The following is a 17,093-nucleotide window of genomic DNA, read 5'->3' on the forward strand; positions in this document are numbered from 1 at the left end:
GAGCCCACCAGGCGAGACTGCGGTGGCCGGGAGTGGCCACTGCACTCCAGTCTGGGCGACAGAGTGAGACTCCAACTCAAAAAAAAAAAAAAAAAAAAAAGTGGTTCATCTCCTTTGCCAGTGTATGTTACTTACTGGGCCTATCTAGAGGGCATTTTGAGTTATTCTTGCCATAAGATGAGTGGTTTTCCAGGCCCTTGCTCTCTGGTGTATGTTTTTGTGGTTAAAATAGATGCATTCCTAAAATAAATGTTTATATCTTGGGAATATTCATAGTTTATTGGTCCCAGTTTTTACCGTTCTAGTGTGCTTCTCCTTGCTTTTTGCTTTTATAGTTCTCTTTAGATCCTCTTGTTCATTAATTTGTTTATTCACTCATTCCACAAATAGTTTTTTAGTGACTAAGATTCTACAAGGGGAAAGAGACATTCATCTATCTTCAAAAACTTAATCTAGTGAGGGAGTAAAAATATGTACTCAACTGTATTATAAAGTAGATAGTGACAAACATCACGAGAGAGAAACAGATAAATTAAAAAAAAAAAATAGCAGCAGGGAGTGGGCACTCTTGCTGTTGTCCTGCCCATTGTGCCCTTGACAACAATGTATCTTTTCTTTAATAAATCTGCCTTTCTTAATTCTCTTTCTTTATATGTATATGTATATTACTATGAAAGCTCAAGGAATGGAGAAGTTTACTTCTAGATGGAGTGAAGGGAGCGACAAGGGAAAATTCTGTGGAAGTACTGGTTTTAAACTGGTCCATAGGAATGGAAATTTTTTATTTTTTAGTTGGACTCTCACTCTGTCACCCAGGCTGGAATGCAATGGCACGCTCATGACCACCATAGCCTTGACTTGCTGAGCTCAGGTGATCCTTCAATTTCAGCCTTCCAAGTAGCTGGAACTACAGGCATGCGCCACCATGCCTGGCTAATTTTTTGATTTATTGTAGAGATGAGGTCTTGCCAAGTTCCCCAGGATGGTCTCGAACCAGTGGGCTCAGGCAATCCTCTCACCTTGGTCTCCCAAAGTGCTGGGATTATAAGCGTGAGCCCAGCCAGGAATGGAATTTTTAAAAATGTCATCATCATCATCATCATTATTATTATTGTTATTAGTTTGAGTTAGAGTCTCACTCTGTCGCCCAGTCTGGAGTGCAGTGGCACACTCATAGTCACCACAACCTCAACCTGCTGGGCTCAGGCGATTCTTCTGCTTTAGCCTCCCAAGTAGCTGGAGCTACAGGTAAGCGCCACCACACCCAGCTATTTTTAAAAAATTTTTACTGTAGAGGTGAGGTCTCCCCAAGTTGCCCAGGCTGGATTTGAACCCCTGGGCTCAGGCAGTCCTCTCACCCGGACCTCCCAGAGTGGTGGAATTATAGGTGTGAGCCACCATGCCCTTAGCATGTGGAGATGGAAAGGAAAAATTCTAGGGCAAATAAGAAAAATATTGTGAAGCCAGAAAGTTTTGGATTTAATTTGCTGAAAGGGAGAAATTGAAAATTTTTGAATGGAGTTATAAATAAGCACTTTTTGAACATTTAAGATATGACAGTCATTATGCATGCTCCAGGGAGATTAATCTCATGATGGATGAGGGCAGGATTGGCAAGTTAGAGACTGGAATTAGGTAAATTAGATTAGGTAGTTTAGGTGATAAGTAGTAAAATCATTAGTTTGCCAAAGTTTTGTACAGTTTGAGCAATATTCAGAGGTCTTTGTGATCAGTGTGTCTTTTTTTGCTGCTCCTCCAAATAATGATAATAATTACCAGTAATTACTGAGCAAATGTTGAGCACCTGAATTGCATTAACTTGTTTAAATCTTTACTACAACTCTATCAGCCAGGTTCTATTATTATCATCATTTTACAGATGAGGAAATTGAGGTTCTGTGAAGTTAAGTAACTTGCCCCAAGGTGCTTAAATGTTATATATGTGGCAGTCTGAATTTGAATTCAGGCAGACTGGACTTGTACTTACCATGCTACTATTAATGTTTATGCCATCTAGGTTTACTGAGCAAGAAATGTGGAAATTTTTCTTACTTTATTGTATTCAGTGACATTTGGGTATGTAGAATAGTCTCTGTAGATATTCTGGGCATTTGCATGTTTATTGTTGTCTCAATACCACATTGTTAAACCTTAACATATTACTACTAAACCAGGGTCATGGATGTCTCCTAGTTAACTTATCTGAATCCCACATCCTCTGCCCAGTGTACTCCTGGGAGGAGACAAATGGGAGGAGACAAATGGCAGGATTTCCAATTCTATCAGTCATATGCTGTCCCCTCTATCAAATTTGTATTCTCAGGTATATTTTGTGTTTAAAGCCTTCTTTTTTTATAAGCATTACTTTTCTAGATTTTGGCCATTTAATTATGTTGGGTCTTAAATTTCTAGCCTGAATTTTCTAAAGTTAAAAATGCTTGTGGATATCAGTTATTTTGAGACCATATACAGCATACCTTCTTATAGGCTTGCTTTGATGACAGTTGCAAACATTAAAATAATTCCAGGGTGTTGCCTTGAGTTGAGATCTCTTGTGGGAGACCATCCTAAATTCATGTAAGCAAAGTAATCCCAAAGAGAGACCAGTCTAAAATCTTAATGAACTTCTGAGTCTTGTTTCTACAAGACTTCTTTGATCATTTGGGGCCCTGCCCATTGGCTGTTAGCAAGGGATATCCTGGAGGGTGCTAAATGTGACTTTAAAAGACCCCTTCTTTTTATAACAAATGATCTCTAAAAAAGAAACTAGTCACTCCCTCTTGCCAGCCTCTAACCACTTCCTGTAGATGACAGCACACAGATTCATCTTAGTTTTGCTGAGTGCTAAGTAAAAAATCTTTATTGTCACAAAGTATTTACTCTCCCCTTCTCTCTTCCTTTATACATACTTACATATGTAAATAGACCCAAGGGCTGTAGACTAGCAAACTTTTTACCTGTCATATATAGGTATAGCATGCCGTCCTTTGAAGAACTTATGAAAAATAACTTACTTTGAATATCTTTCATTGTCTCCTGTAATTATAAAGGTAGACTCAGAATGTATCATGGTATTTGAGTGCTGTAGATTTTTTTTTTTCAAATTTCTTAGGTGTTTTTGAATGGTAGAAACATGGTATATGATTCTCCTAATTAAGGCAGTTTTATAATGGCTTCTGGTAGCAAAACAGGGCAGATAAGTAGCTTTCACATTGGGAAAAGAAAATATGGTAGCTGGGCGTGGTGGGTCAGCCTGTAATCCCAGTGCTTTGGGAGGCCAAGGTGAGCGGATTGCTCGAGCCTGCATGTTCGAGACCCGCCTGGGCAACTTGGCGAGACCTCATCTCTATAATAAATCAAAAAATTAGCCAGGTGTGGTAGCGTGCGCCTGTAGTTCCAGCTACTTGTAAGGCTGAGGTGGAAGGATCACCAGAGCCCAGCAGGCGACGCTGCGGTGGCCGGGAGCGGCCACTGCACTCCAGTCTGAGCGACAGAGTGAGACTCCAACTCAAAAAAAAAAAAAAGAAAATATGGTGAAGGTATTTGTTGGATTACAAAAAGACGATTGTGAAATATAGACAGCTCTAACAGTGTTAATGTATTGTGTTGAAGTTGAGATTATTTTCTTAGAGCCTGATGGGGCTATTTATACACTGCCTTCTCAAATTGTTTAACCTGAAGTTCGTGTACTTATTTCGCCAGAACTTTTCAGCAAAGGGAGGTATAATAAAATACTGATTTAAAATTCGGCAGATAAAAGTCCAGATGTCAGTGCATCCTCTTTCTTACTTTGTAATGTTGGCAGAATAACTTGAATTTTCTGAGCCTCATGCTCTTGACTTATATAATGGAAATAACAACATATACCTCCCAGGAATATTATATGGATTAGTGAAGTAACTTTATGGTAGCTGCTTAATACATGTTAGTTTCCATTCACAGTAAGCCCATCTTCTTCTTTTTTTGTGAGTCAAAGTCTCACTTTGTTGCCCAGGCTGGAGTGCAGTGACACACTCACACTACCACAGCCTCAACCTACTGTGTTTGGGCAATCCTTCCACTTCAGTCTTCCAAGTAGTTGGATCTGCAGGCATGCACCACCATGACTGGCTAATTTTTTGATTTTTATTGAGAAACGAGGTCTTGCCAAGTGGTCTAGGTTGGTCTTGAGCCCCGGGGCTCAGGCAGTCCTCTTGCCTCCACCTCTCAAAGTGCTAGGATTACAGGCATGAGCTACTGCCACTGGCTAGCCTACCTTCTTTAACTACTACAGTCCAGGAGCTTCTCTTCTTCCCCACAGTAAAGAAAGGGGTGTGTCATAATCATCTTCATGCCCACAGTGCCTAGCATGATGCGCCATATTTTTAAATTGAATGAATAAATGAAGTGCTATGTTTCACAAGAGAGGGAGCTCTGGCTTATTTCCACTGACTGTGTCATCAATTTTCCCTTTCTTGTATTTGTTCCCTTCAGCAAACACTATTCAGTTTCACATGGCAAGAAGAATTCTTTTTTGACCTTACATCACTCTCTCTGCTCCCTTTACAGCAAAATTTCTTGGAAGAGTTATCTTCATTTGTTGTCACTGATTTCTCCCCTCTTATTCACTAGCTCTTGAATCACTCTGGTTAGGTGTTTTCTCCACCATGCAATCAAAACTGCTTTTGTTAAAGTTACCATTGACTTCCACCTTGCTACATTCAGTGGTCAGTTCTCAGTCCTCATCTTGACATATTAATAGTTCTGAGATGGTTAATTACTCCTTAGAGCAATCCCTTCACCTGGCTTCTGGGATGGCTTGCTCTTTTGCTTCTCCTCCTAATCTATTGGCTTCTCTTTTTCAGTTTCTTTTCATGGGTCTTTGTCTTCCCTAGCTAATGTTGGAGGATTTCCAGGACTCAGTCCTTGAATGTGTTCTCTTCTCTCTATGTTTACTCCTTAAGTGATGTCATCCAGTCTCCTGGCTTTAAAATCCCAGCCTGGATCTCTTTCTGAACTCTAGATTCATATATTCAGCGTTCCACTCGAATGTCTTCTATTAGGCATTTAAAATCTAATATCGTCAAAAGGGAATTTCTATCCACCCTTGCAAAAACAAAAGACAACCACCAATGAACCCCAAACTCTCTGCTTCTCAGGTAGTATTCCACATCTCAGGAAATGGCAGCTCTGTCTTTTTAATTTCTTAGGCCAAAAATCTTGAAGCTATTTTTTATTCTTTCCCTCCTCATTCCACATCCAGTCTGTCAGCAAATCCTGTTGATTCTTTCTTTATACTTATTCCACAGTCTGACCATATCTTACCGTTTCTATTGCCACATTCTGGTACCAGCTATCATCATTTGTTAGCCACCCATTTGCATATGGATTATTATTATACTGACATTATTGCTAGTTTCCCTGCACCCACTCTTGTCTCTTAATAGTCTGATCTTGACATAGCAACAAGAGCAATCCTTTTAAAACCTAAGTTAACTTGTGTCACTCTCTCACAACAAAACCCTCCTAAACTTCCTGTTTCACCTAGAATAAAAGCCAAAGGCACTACAAATGGCCTGTATGATCATAGGCGGTCTGACCCTCTCTGTGGCCTCTTCTCCTGATACCCTTCCATTTTCTTCTTTCAACTCCAACTATTCTGGCTTCCCTGAACACAACAAACATGCCTTAGGGACTTTGCACTTGCTCATGCTCCAGATGGCCATACAGCTTGTTTGCTCATATTCTTTAGGTTTCTGCTCAAATGTAACCTTATTAGAGAGCCTTCCCTGACTATCTTGTATATAAAATTTCCAGCTCTCCCCCATGGGAACTCCCTTTATCTCCATCAGTATTCCCAAAGCATTTATGTGACATGGTATATATTTCCTTTTTTTGTTGTTGTTGAGTTGGAGTCTCACTCTGTCCCCTAGGCTGGAGTGCAATGGCATACTCATGGCCACCTCAGCCTCAGACATGCTGGGCTCAGGTGATCCTTCCACCTCAACCTTCCAAGTAGCTGGAACTACAGGCGTACACTACCACTCTCGGCTAATTTTTTGATTTATTGTAGAGATGAGGACTCGCCAAGTTGCCCAGGCTGGTCTTGAACCCCTGGTCTCAGGCAATCCTCTCACCTCAGCTTCCCAAAGTGTTGGGATTACAGGCTTGAGCCACTGCTTCTGGCCTTATATTTACTTTCTATCTTCTCTTACTAGCATATACAAGCTCTGTGAGAGCAAGGTCTTTGTCTTATTCGCTACTATGACCTTGCTACCTAGAACATGGCATGGCATCGTAGTAAAAAGTAAATATTTGACGAGTGAAATGTAGGCTAGTTCAAAACGTAGATGACCTTGACGCCAGATTAAGAAGTTACTGTTGCATTAGTTCCCCCATCATAGGCCCTTTATTACCTTTCTGGGTAGTGGATTATTCAAATCTAAAGATTTTGCCTTTTTTAGAAAAAACAAAAATGTGTCTTTACAGATATCTAAAGCAATTTCCATTTTTTAAAGCCTGTGAGAATATAGCATCTACACCCTAGAAATAAGAGCTAATTTGGTAGAAAGATGAGGCTATAAAACTTACCTTTCCTGAGTGAAGTGTGCAGAGGACATTAGATGTCCTCCTGGTTGTTGGATCTAGAGTGTTGTGTTGTGTGTCCACACCATGCTTTGTAAAATATCTCTTCAGGGAGAAGTAGATGGGGCAGTGGGACTGTGAGACCTTTGCATATTCAATTTAGGCTGTGTAAACTTCTTCTTAGCCTTTAAATGTGCTTTGTGTTTGTTAGGTTTGTTGATGTATAATTTATGTACTTTTTTTTTTTTTGAGTTGGAGTCTCACTCTGTCGCCCAGGCTGGAGTGCAGTGGCATGCTCACGGTCACCACAGACTCAACCTGCTGGGCTCAGAAGATCCTTCCACCTCAGCCTTCCAAGTAGCTGGAACTACAGGTGTGCACCATCATGCCAGGCTAATTTTTTGATTTATTGTAGAGATGAGGTCTCACCAAGTTGCCCAGACTGGTCTCAAACCTGTGGGCTCAGGCATTCCTCTCACCTCATCCTCCCAGAATGCTGGGAGTATAAGTGTGAGCCACTGTACCTGGCCTAATTTGTGTACTTTGAAGCGTACAATTCAGTCACTTTGGACAAGTATACAGTCATGGAACCACCACCACAATTAACATATAGGGCGTTTCCCTCATTCCCTACAGTTTCCTTGTGACCCTTTGTAATCATCTTCCCTCACCCTCAGCCCCTTCTGATTTCTGTCACTGTGGTTTTGTTTTTCTTGCATGTAATATAAGTGGAGTCATACAGTATGCAGTCTTTTGTGTTTTGCTTCTTTTATGTAGCATAATGCTTTTGAGAGTCATCAATGTTGTTGTATGTATCAGTAGTTTTTTCCTTTTTATTGCAGAGTAGTAAGTAGTCCATTATATGGATGTAGTGCAGTTTGTTTATAAGTTCACTGGTTGATGGACATGTGGGTTGTTTTCTCTTGTTTATTTTGAATAATGCTGATATAAACATTCCCATACAGGTCTTTGTGTGGCATATGGTTTTATGTTTTGGAAAGGTAAATGTCTAGGAGTGAGATTGCTAGGTCATCTGGTCTACGTATGCTTAAGTTTATAAGAATTTGCCAAACTATTTCTAGAGTGGTTGTGCCCGTTTACACCCCCCCCCCAACACACACATACACTAGCACTGTATGGGAGTTCTATTTGCTTCACATCTTTGCCTAGACTTGGCATTATCAATCTTTTGAATTTTAGCTATTCTGGTCAGTGTACAGTGGTGAAGTGTTTTCAGTTGCTGCTATAATGTCTACATCAAGTTTTCATTTGTAAGCAGGCCTCGGCTTTGTGGATGATGTTTTTTGCTGTTATCGAGTTTCCTGAAGTCCCCTTGGGTAGATAGTGGAAATCAGTTGGATTTTCTAACCCTTGAAAAGTGCCCCTCAAATGTGCTTGTGAGAGCAGTTTGCTCTCCTTTGCGATCTTTATCATGCCTTGCTGTCCAGTCTCTTTCATTCGAGCTTGTTCTGTGTATATCCTCGCTATAGTGACGTTCGGGTCCCTTGCTTCTTCTGGATTGTGTGTGGAGGGGTTGCCCTCTGTTGGCGCCAGGACACTTGTGGTGCTTATCCTTGTGTACTTTGTCTCCTCCCTGCAAGAGGTTCCCAGTGCTTCTGTGACTTTTTTCTTCTGGCTACATCCTGAAGCTTGGCCTTCCAAGTAGGCTGGGAATGGAGAGTTAAGAGAGTGACGTCCTCTTACACCCTCCCTTCTTGTAGAAGGGTCTGAGGTTTGTTTGTTTAACTGAGCAGAGGATGCCAAAGATAGAGGTTTGAGTCAGCTTGAACACTGGCTTAGGCGCTCCTTTACACTCTTCTTGTTCCTCCTTCCCTTCCCCCTCCCCCACTGGCCAGTTGTTTCCTGGGCTTTGTCTGAGAACACTGTACAGTTTTAGTCCCAGTCTACTACTGCCTGCTGAAAAACAATCCGAGGTGAGATGGAGGAAAAACTGCCAGAAAATTTCTGACAACTCTAAGTTTCGGGTCTCTGCCTCTGTGCTGATAGTACAGGACAGCAGTAACCTCAGAAGAAAGGCATCCAGAGATTGGTGCTGAGAGCTGTGGGCTTGTGGCTAAGTCAAGGGAGGAGAAAGGACGAGCCTGGAAATGCCTCTCTTAGATTCATCTTACTTGCCACCAACCATCTTTATTTTGACTCACATTCTTGGAGTTGCCGGTATTCTGTACTGGACCAGGCGCAACAGAGGTATAGCAGGTAATTAATTGGTGCTGTTATTCTTTAAATCTTCTGTGGGGCTTTAGAGGGTGGGGTCAATGAAGGAGGTTTTCCTGTTTACTTTTCTTAAAGGGCCAGTATGCCCTTTAGCTGAGCTACTGTCAGAATTAAGTGTATGGATATGCTGAGGAAACTGGTTTGCCCTGGGGCCACTTGGGACCCTGACTCTTTCCTGTTCTATGTGGTTGTCTGGCTGGAGGGTGCCAGTTAGATGAGGTGATGTCTGGGCTCAAAACTGTAGGGAAGTGACCACTATGCTGATTTATGTCCTTCCTCAGAGAATTACCCCCTCCTTTCTTTATTTTCTCAATCTCAGAGTAGTTTTTTGGATCCTTATTTTTAACTTAAAACATATAGTAGTTCTATCACTCTCTTTCAAACATGGATTTGGGAAAACTTATGGAGTTGGAGAAGTTTCTGGATTTGGTGTAGTTTTGAGGTGAGAAAAGGCAGAGGAGGAAGGGTCAGAGGAAAGGGTCCAGTGGTGTCCTTGCCGAGGTACATCCTAGGACACTGGGGTGCCTTTGTTCTGTTTTGATATGGTTGAAACTCTTCCTTTCTTCTCAGGCAGTTACACAATTTAGCCACTAGTTTCCAAGTCATCCTGTTCAATGCAAGAAAGTTAATTACTCTCTTCCCTAGGGAATCAAGTTTTGATAATTTTTTAAATGTTTTTTTAATGATACCAGAACCCTCTTTCTTCCCATATTGCTATTAGTTATATTGCATTCCACTGCCTTCTAAACACTCAGCGCAGGGATCCTCTCATAGTTTAGCTGTTTCTAAGTCTTCGTAGTTGAGGATCAAGACTAATAAGTCTGACTTTTCCTGGAGAATACTCTTGGGGTCTCATTGCTTTCAGTAATGTCATCGTGATTGGCTCACTACTTCAAGCCAAGGTATGTAGATGCTTGTTACAGTGTATCTTACAAGTTAAGATGAAAATTTGATGACTTATTACTTAGCTTTCTATTAAAAGTTTGTGAATGCTTGGCAGAATTAGAATTAGGTTCAATCATTTCCCAGTGTCCTTTCCAGTAAATCCAAGACAAGCTTTTGACTAAATATTCAGATCCCAGAGTGTGTCTGTGTCTGTATCAGCAAAGACAGAGACAGACTTTATAAATATGTTTGATTGTGTGGTGATATGTTTTTTAAAAGGCCACCTCAAAGTGACTTTTCTGTATTTGAGCTTAAAAAGAAATAGGTGGGTAGGCTTGAGTTATTTGATTCTATTTATTATTTCATATGTAATGAGAAAATAAATATCATTTAGGTGAAGGTAGCTGCTTTCCTTTCCCTGTGCATTATGCTAATGACATTTCTAAATCACTAATTGATCAAGATTTTAAAGTTTATCTCCAGTATAGGGTTTTCTGTGGAACTTAAGAGCCATCACCCTATCTTTTTTTTTGTTTTTTGAGTTGGAGTCTCACTCTGTCACCCAGACTGGAGTGCGGTGGCCGCTCCCGTCCACTGCAGCCTCAACCTGCTGGGCTCCGGCGATCCTTCCAAGTAGCTGGAACTAAAGGCGCGCTACCACGCCCGGCTAATTTTTTATTTATTGTAGAGATGAGGTCTCACCAAGTTACCCAGGCAGGTCTTGGACCTGCAGCCTCAGGCAATCCACTCACCTCAGCCTCCCAAAGTGCTGGGATTACAGGCTGAGCCACTGAGCCTGGCCACCCTATCTTTTAAGTGCATTTTTGGGTGTGTTTTAGAAATATTAATTTCATAAACAACCATAAAATATATTAAAATAAAAAGAAAAACACATCACAAAAGCTTTTTATATCTGTGAAACAACTTTGATTCTAATAACTAGTAGTAATTTTGGGAATGTGTTGTGTTCAGTCTATCTGAAAAATCAGAAAAGTGGTTTTTTGTTTTCTTTTGTTTTTTTGAGTTGGAATCTCACTCTGTCGCCCAGGCTGGAGTGCAGTGGCATGCTCATGGCCACCCCAGCCTTGACTTGCTGGGCTCAGGTGATCCTTCCACCTCAGCCTTCCAACTAGCTGAAACTATAGGCATGCACCACCATGCCCAGCTACTTTTTTTGATTTATTGTATAGATGAGATCTCACCAAGTTGCCTAGGCTGGTCTCCAACCTGTGGACTGAGGCAGTCTTCTCACCTTGGCCTCCCAAAGTACTGGAGTTATAGGCGTGAGCCACCAAGCCTGGCCTAGAAGTGGTTTTATTGGAGACTATGGATACCAAATCTTCTGTGGAGGATAAGAGATTCTGCACTCATTTTTATTATAGTTTTTGTTTTAAGATGTATTTCACTTATTTAAAAATATTTTTAAAACATGTCTAATTACCTGCCAATTGAACATCACCAGAATAAAATTTTTCAACATCTCTGTGTATATATTTGTGCTGTTCATAAACATACACTTGATAAAAAACATGAAGATGATCTTTTCTGATCTGGTCTTTTTGTTTCCTTAGTTGGAATTATGTACACTATTGCAGAACAAACTATAGAACATAGATCCTGTGCCTAGTAATAACAACAACAATAATAATACAGACAAGGTTCTGCTGTATGAGTCCAGGTGTTCAGTTCATAATAGCAAGTGAGTAACTCATCACTGTGTGATATTATTGTAATATTGGTTTAGTATCTACTATAAGTTTCTGTTCTTGTTTCACTTTTCTGTTTATATTTACATATTATAAAGAATATACATCATTTTGGATATTGAAAGTACTCAACTTTGAAACAAATATTTCTATTCTTTCAGGTGCTTGTATCAGTTTATTTGGATAATATTCTGAGATTATCAAACTATGAAACTTTCTATTTGTTTTTATTTATTTATATGAACCAGTTTTTAAAAATTGATTTTCTGCAATAATACACAACATAGAAATAAACCAGATGCTGAGGTTGATATATAAGTGCAATTAATCTCCCAATTTTAATAAAATTTACCTGATTGGTTATACATTTGCCTTTAAAAACTAACATAAATTTGAACATATAAAATTGGCTTTTTTATGTTCTATATGTTGAATTTCGTATAAGATTTATTTGAAAAAGTATTTATGTCAGAATTGAAAAGTCACTGGACCAGGTAATCTGAGGTTCCTTTCAGCAGTACAGCTCTAAGACACTGTGTTCTAGGAAATCCTCATGTTTGTAAGATATTTATTTCTTCTGCTCTTAAAGTTGATGACATATTCTATTTTGTTCTTAGAGTTGGAAGCGACTTTACACATTAACCAATGTAATCTCCTCCTTAGTCCTACACTTGTCAGAAGTCATTCTTTCTTTGTTAGAAGGTCTTTTTGATTGTAAAATATGCAACCTATGGACTATTCATAGTGTTGGTAACTGGAAAGTTCTTTTTTAAGCTGAAAGTTGCCTCTTTGTAACTTTCACTTTTTAGTCCAAATTCTGTCAAGCAAAGAGCAAGTATATTCCCACTTCTAGGTGTCAGGATGGTTTATATTTGAAAGTTATCTTCTCTCGGCTAGATGCCTCCCTTTCTATTACTATAAGGTATGACAGTTAAGTTCACAAACATCCTAGAAAAAGAGCTACATACCTCATTGCTGAATATCACTACAGTCACCTTCTAAGTGCTTCCCTTCAGAAGCTGTGCACTGATACCAGCACCTAGTTCACCTGTCAAAGCAATTTTGGAACTCCCCTGTAATGGCCATCAGAGCTGTCGTCATGTTACCCTTGATGTTCTGAATGTCATCAAAATGTCTTTCTTCCTTTCAATATTTCCTTTATCTTTGAGTAAAGCAAAAAAATCATTGGGCGCCAGATCAGGTGAGTAGGGGGTGTTCCAATACTGTTATTTATTTACTGGCTAAAAACTCCCTCACAAATAGTGCTGTGTGAGCTAGTGCGTTGTCGTTATGTAAGAGCTCCTTCAGGACCATTTTTTTTTTTTTTTTTTTTTTTTTTTTTTGAGTTGGAGTCTCACTCTGTCGCCCAGACTGGAGTGCAGTGGCCGCTCCCGGCCACCACAGCCTTGATCTGCTGGGCTCCAGTGATCCTTCCGCCTCAGCCTTCCGAGTAGCCGAAATTACACGCTACCACGCCCAGCCGAAATTACACGCTACCACGCCCAGCTAATTTTTTGATTTATTGTAGAGATGAGGTCTCGCCTGCCCAGGCGGGTCTCGAACCCACGGGCTCAGGCATTCCACTCACCTCATCCTCCCAAAGGCGCGGGATTACAGGCTGAGCCACTGAGCCCAGCTTTTCAGGACCATTTTTGCACACACCTTTCGCATACCAAGATTTTCAGTTAAGATTTTCCTAACTGTTTCTCTATTGATGTTTATTTGGTCTGCTATGCTTCTCACAGTCAGCCAGCAATTTTGACACACAATTTGATGAATTTTTGCAATGTTTTTGCCAGTTCTGCTCATTACTGGCTATCCTGACCTCTTTTTATCAGTGATGCTTTCTCTCCCCTCAGAAAAATGTTTAATCCATTTGTACACTGCTGTTTTCTTCAAAGCATTATCCCCATAAATTTGGACTAACATGTCCTTGATTTCACTTCCACTCTTGCGAGATTTAACATGAAATGTAATGTCTGTTCATTGCTCTAATTCAAGCTCTGACATTCTCGTGACAGCAAACAAAAACATGCAACAACAAAAATGAACACCTCAGCAAGATACCACTACATGTCGACATGAACGCAGCTATGAGACATTGATGTACCAAGGTTATGAAACCTTACTGTGTTGTACGTACATTGCTGCCAATGTAACTGCACAGTGGCGAGTTTGTGAACTTAATTGTCATACCTCATATATACAGTTTAACTCTCTATCATTATAAAATCCCCTTTGGACAGTCACATTTATTGTTTTTGCTTTGAAAATGCAGCCGCAATGTGTGTGCATAGGGAGGAGAAGGGAATGTAGAATAAATGTGAGTAAGAAATCACTGACAGTGATTAGTGGGATCTGGTTACATAAGCATGCGACTTTTGCAACCATATCACCATTTCTTCAGCCGATATAGGAAGACACAGGCAGTTTGTTCTAAAGCTATATAGTATGTATGAGACAGAACTTAACACCTAATCAGTATTCAGAATTTTAAATAGTTTTTGACCAGGCACAGTGGCTCACGCCTATAATTCCAGTAATTCCAGCACTTTGGGAGGTGGAGGTGAAAGGATTGCCTGATCCCAGGGGTTCAGACCAGCGTGGGCAACTTGGTAAGACCTCATCTCTACAATAAATCAAAAAATTAGCCGGGTGTGGTGGCGCACACCTGTGGTTCCAGTTAGTTGAAAGGCTGACATGGAAGGATCTCATGAGCCCAGCAGGTTGAAGCTTCAGTGGCCATGAGTGTGCTACTGCACTCCAGCCTGGGTGACAGATAGAGACTCTGACTCAAAAGAAAACAAAGAATTTTAAGTAGTTTTTAATATACCCTGCCCATGCTTAATGGTCCATATATTGTCTCATTCTCAAAACTTCCTGCTGTCTTAGGTTAAGTCTTCATTTTGTTCTCTGTAAGATTGGTGAAATAATGTTTCTCCTATCCTCTTTCTTCCTCTCCTAATCTGTAGCCAGTGTTATCTTTCTAAAATACAGAGCTGTCTGTACCACTCCTTAAAATTCACCTGTACCTCCCTTCAGCTTTTAGAAGAAAATTCAAACTCTTTAGCATGACATAAAAGGGTATTTATTTATGTATTTATTTATTCATTCCAATGGAGATTACTCCTTTTGAAATATAAAAGAGTGTTTATGGTCTACTCCCTTCCTGTCTCATTAGTTTTATTTCCTGCCATGGTCTTACAAGCACCTAGTACTCCAGTGTCACTTAAAAACTCATAGCTTTCTACCTGAAATGCCTGTACCCTCTTTTAAACTGGACTACTTGGTGCTTGTCCTTCAAGGTAAGTAGTTACAGCCTCCGGAAAGCCTTCCTTGACTGAGATAAGTCCTATTCTGTGCTGCAGTAGCCCTCTCTTAGTACTGCTTATTCACACCTGTACTATCACCTTGCTTAGCTTCTTTTTCTCTCCACTAATTAGAACAAGGCCTCTTGTTTATCTCAGAATCACAAGTGTCTGAGGCAAAATAAGTGTCAGTAAATATTACTTAATTAATAAAGAATTCAAGATAACATTAACTGTAAACTGTAGTAGAAACTATGCCCTATTAATTTCTGTATTTAGAAGGCTTGGCTCAATTTGATGTGTGGCCTGAGGTGGATACTCAGCATAGGTTATTGAATGATAAAGAGTTACCTTATGTTTGAGTTTATTTTTTTCATTCTTATTTTCATTTTTTTGAGTTGGAGTCTCACTCTGTCGCCCAGGCTGTAGTGCAGTGGCATACTCACAGCCACTGTAACTTCGACCTTCCAAGTAGCTGGAGCTACAGGCATATACCACCATGCCTGGCTACTTTTTCAATTTATTGTAGAGATGAGGTCTCACCATGTTACCCAGGCTGGTTTCGAACCTATGGACTCAGGTAATCCTCTCACCTTGGCCTCCCAGAGTTTTGGCGTGAGCCACTGAACCTGGCTGTTTTAGTTTATTAATATTTCACATTGTGATAGGGTAAGCAGAAAAAGACTTTATGGTTACTTGAGAAGAACAATCATATTTTTTTGTATGTTTGTAGAAAGACAGATTTTTCCCTCTCCAGGGGTTTGTTTTCTTTATCTATAAAATGAAAGCATTGGATAATCTGATCTCTTTTTATGAGTCAGAGTCTCACTCTGTTATTCAGGCTGGCTTGCTCACGTCAACCGCAGCCTCCACCTGCTGGGCTTAGGAGATCCTTCTGCTTCAGCCTTCTAAGTAGCTGAAACTACAGGTGTGTGCCACCATGCATGGCTAATTTTTTGATTTATTGTAGAGATGAGGTCTCACTATGTCTCTCAGGCTGGTCTTGAATCCCTGAGTTCAGGCAATCCTCTCACCTCAGCCTCCCAAAGTGCTGGGATTTACAGGCGTGAGCCACCACGCCCAGCCGGATAATCTGATCTCTTAAGGTTCTTTCCATTTCCAACATCCCACTAGGAGTACCAGCCATAATCCATGGGTCTGGACCATATGAAGTGCAACCTAAGATTGTTATCATTTCCTTCCCCCACTTTTTTTAAAGAAGAAATAAAAAAGCAACTCCATCACACAATTGGATCATTCTAAACTTAAGATCAATTATTAAATGGCCAAACCTTATTCATGAATTGTTTGTTGTCTTTCCTCCAATCACTGCTGTGCCTTTGGTTTTCTTGAACTTTATCATAAGACTTATAGGTATCATTGTTAAATTTTGTCTTGTGAGATTTGGTGCAGCATTCTGACTTTCTGAGATCTATTTGAACTTTAATTCTTCTATTTGTGTTATCTACAGATTTGTTAAGCATATAATAGGGACTCACATATTTGGACAAATGGTCATCTATTTAACATTCTTTGTTCAAATAACTAAAGCATTAGATGTTTAATCAAAGTGGAGTCTTTGTCATTTTCTTTCTCCTTTTCTTGTACTAAGAGACAAGGTCTTGCACTGCTGGGCTCAATTTATTCTCTTGTCTTAGCCTCGGCTCTTTTTATTTCTTTTCCTTTGCTTTTTTTTTTTTGTACATTTGTACAGTGTTGTAGAAAGACACTGAACTTGGACCCAGTTGTAGTGGCTCACGCCTGTAATCCTAGCACTTTGGGAGTCAGAGGTGAGAGGATTGTCTGAGCCTAGGGGTTTGAGGCCTGCCTGGGCAACTTGGTGAGAACCGCCTCTCTACAATAAACAAACAAAAATCAGCCAGTTAGCTGGGTGTGGCAGTGCATGCCTGTAATCCCAGCATTTTGGAAGGCTGAGGCAGAAGGATCACCTGAGCCCATCAGGTTGAGGCTGTAGTGGCTGTGAGCGTGCCACTGCACTCCAGCCTGGGCAACAGAGTGAGATTCCAACTTGAGAAAAAAGAAAAGAAAACACTGAACTTGGAATCAGAAGATCTGGGCTCTAAGTCCTGGCTCTTCTGTTAACTACTATGTGATGTTGGACTGGTTCCTTAATTCCTCTGGACTTCAAATTTCCAGTCTGTATGAGAAGAAAAAAAAACTAAGGTCTCTAATTTTCTGTGACTCGGATTCAGTGTGTTCTTATGGCCTATATTTGTAGGTCTTATGGAACTTCTGTTGAGAGTAGGATTGGAGTCTGGAGTCATACTGCCCATGTTTTTATTCTAGTTCTACCACTATTGGGCCTCTATTTTCTCATCCGTAAAATGGGGTTAGTCATGCTGCATGTTTTTTTTGAGTACTTACATATACAACG

This window comes from Carlito syrichta, unplaced genomic scaffold, assembly GCF_000164805.1.
Source record: "Carlito syrichta isolate Samal-C Ts95f unplaced genomic scaffold, Tarsius_syrichta-2.0.1 Scaffold307331, whole genome shotgun sequence".
Lineage (NCBI taxonomy): Eukaryota > Metazoa > Chordata > Mammalia > Primates > Tarsiidae > Carlito > Carlito syrichta.